The sequence below is a fragment of the Mus pahari genome, chromosome 12 (genome assembly GCF_900095145.1).
Source record: "Mus pahari chromosome 12, PAHARI_EIJ_v1.1, whole genome shotgun sequence".
Taxonomy (NCBI): domain Eukaryota; kingdom Metazoa; phylum Chordata; class Mammalia; order Rodentia; family Muridae; genus Mus; species Mus pahari.
Window position 1 is genome coordinate 71,845,785 of NC_034601.1, and position 2,948 is coordinate 71,848,732.

The 2,948-nt window shown below is 42.9% G+C and overlaps 1 non-coding gene across 1 annotated transcript; it reads left to right on the forward strand.

Moving 5' to 3' along the window:
• Positions 1 to 2,121: 2,121 nt before the first annotated feature.
• On the forward strand, positions 2,122 to 2,247 carry LOC115065151. The gene has a single exon (XR_003844947.1). It is a non-coding gene; the product is annotated as a small nucleolar RNA SNORA17 (small nucleolar RNA).
• The last annotated feature ends 701 nt before the right edge of the window (positions 2,248 to 2,948 follow it).

Sequence of the window (2,948 nt, forward strand, 5' to 3'; positions counted from 1 at the left end):
TCGGGCGCACTCCCCTCCTCGGGTGAGGAAAGGCGCTGGATGCCAGGCGGACACCCCTCCTCGGTCGGGGAGGAAAGGTGTTGGGTGTTAGAACGGCCTGCGGACAGCCGCCAGGCGAACACCCCTCCTGGGCAGGAGAGGCGCAGGGCAATCGGGCTTGTTAGTAAATTTTAACTTACATGAAGCAACATATGATTTGTGTGCAGTTTGTTGCTACAGTCACCTGGAAGATTTTTTTTTCAAAAGTTGTGTAAGACCCCCAACTCAATGTGTTTCTTAGACCCCTAGAAACAAAGCCCAGCATGGAGTTCTTTGTTCTTTCACCTTCAGCCTGAGAAACTGATGACCACTGAAACTGGCTCATCACAATCTTGACCCACCCTGGCGCCTGACTCATTGTGTAAGGGACCAAGAATGTTTGCCAAAGATAACCTGTAACCGTTCCATAAGAGATGGGCTGTAATCTATCATCCCCATTCTTATGATGTTTACTCAGCTTCCCCATTCTTTGTGGTCTTATCCTCCCCTTTCTTTGTGTTTTTTTTTTTTTTTCCTTTAAAAACTCTCAACTGCAACTGCTGAGGGTCGACCTCCTCTGCCCCTGTGCAGGTTATGAGCTCGGCCTCAGCATGCTGATTCCCGATTAAACCTCATGCTTATTGCATCAAGAACGGTTTCTCTGGAGTTATTGGGGCTTTGGCTCATCCTGGGACTTGAGAAAGGGTCTCCCCAGAAAGGGGGTCTTTCAGTTGTATTTTCAGTTCTAGAGGTACACATGATTCCTTTTAATTCAAAATTTTATATTGAATTAAATATTTTTACTATTAGTAGGTTTATTTTAAATGGAGAATAGTAAATTATTATACATATTTTTCTCTCTCTCTTTTTTTGTATGTGTGTGTGTCTGTGTGCATGTTTTTCTGTCTGTTTTCAGGTGCTCAGGTACATGATTATCTGCATGTAGGAGACAGAAGTCAATGTTGACTGTGTTCTTCAGCCACTTCATATTATTATTATTATTATTATTATTATTATTATTATTATTATTATAGTTTTTTGATATAGGGTTTCTCTGTATAGCTTTGGCTGTCCTAGAACTCACTCTGTAGACCAGGCTGGCCTTGAACTCAGAAATCCTCCTGCCTCTGCCTCCCGAGTGCTGAGATTAAAGGCATATGCCACCAGTGCCTGGCTATCTTATTTTTTGAGATAAGGTCTCTCAGTGAAACTAGCAACCACTTGTCCAGCTAGATTGACTGTCAGTGAGCTGCAAGGATTAGCCTGTCTCTTCATGCCCTGCATTGTGCATGGATAGTGAGAGTCCCAACTGCTGACTTACTGCCAGTGGCAAGCCTGTCATGGAGAAATTCTTTCCCATCACTTTATTCTTAAGTAATTATTTCTGGCCTTTATTTGCCTTTTCAATTATCTAGATTTTCCTTAAAAGATCACAAAGTTTCCAGTATGTTGTTCTTTGTCACAAAATGTTTCCTTTGTTTGTAGATAAATTGAAGCTCGAGTCAGAGCAAGACAATGGGACAATGACCTTCACTAAGCTGTAACTTTCTCAAGATCCACTGCTGAAAATAGTTCTTGGGATTTCTTAATATGGAGAGCCCCTGGGATTCCAATTTTTCCAGCTTTAGAGGCTGAAAGACTTTCCTTTAAAATTTAAAGAAAAAAAATCAATTTTCTTCTGTCTCTCAATAGCCTCCCCAATTACTTTGAAATCTTGTAGGGAAAATTTGGCTCTTTGATGATGCAGACTATACTTCTGCAGTGGATTTTTACCTATCTCCTAAAAGATCATAGAATTTTAACACGGCTTATGAGCTCTTCAGCCACATAAAGGAAGATGGATTTGAAGAGTTCTTGCAATATGAATTGGTTAAGTTTGAGTATTCTCAAGCTTCCTCTTTTGTCAGTTAGCCTAATGAAGTTCAAGCAACTTATAGAAGTTGTTACTTTTGTTTCTCATCTTCAAGGAAATTCTTTCAGGGGTTATTCTGAGCATATAGTTAAGCTCCAACTTAATTCCAGAACTTTGCCTCCTTCTGTCTAAGAAACAGTATTCGGTAGAGATAGAAGAGTCAGCTTACCTTAAGAAGGGTACCAGGCATAGCTGGAGAGGCATTGGAAATATGGTCGGCATGTCAAACGTGCACCAGTAAGTGGCAGAGAGGAGAGGCTATGACTATGTTCATTGACCTGTGAAATTGACCTGTGAATGATTGGTAGTCAAATTTCCTGAAAAATAAAATAAGAGGGAGAAAGAGAAAATGGGGAAGGGAGAGAGAGAGAGAGAGAGAGAGTTTGGAGAGGGATGGCTCACTAGTTATTTCCTGCTCACTGGTCTCTGACACAACCACTAGTATGGCATTGTGCAGGCCCAAATGGGTATTCAAAGTGGGGAGCAAGCAAGATACCAGCCAAACCCCTCCTGGTACATCAGGTTCATACAGGAACGAGCCCCAAGACAACAACCAGATAGATGCCTTAGGGTCTGTACAGGAAGCTAGCCTGAGATGATCACCAGCTCATTGCTGTACAGGCCTTGGGGTGTAGAGCATGCCTGAGATGACACTTGCCTGGTGTCAGAGTTCACAATAACGGCATAGCGCTCCTGAGACAATCCTGGACACTCAGAGACCCCAGGGATCACTAAGAGAAGCACTTAAGTGGTGGATATGTGGAAGAGAATGGAAAGGAGAAGGATGTAGGCACAAAGAAGAATGGTGTAACTGGAGAGTAGAGGATAGTGGAGAATAGTGAGGAACAGCCTGATGTGAGTAGCTAATGATAATATCCGGGACCATGTTGGCGTCCTGGTCTGTGCTACCTCCAGGGTCATGTCTGGGTCTGTGTTCCTGAAGCAGTAGGGGTCTGTAAACAACCAAATTCTGGGTGGAAGTCCCTGATCTGGGCTACAGTCTGGTGACATGCTGATG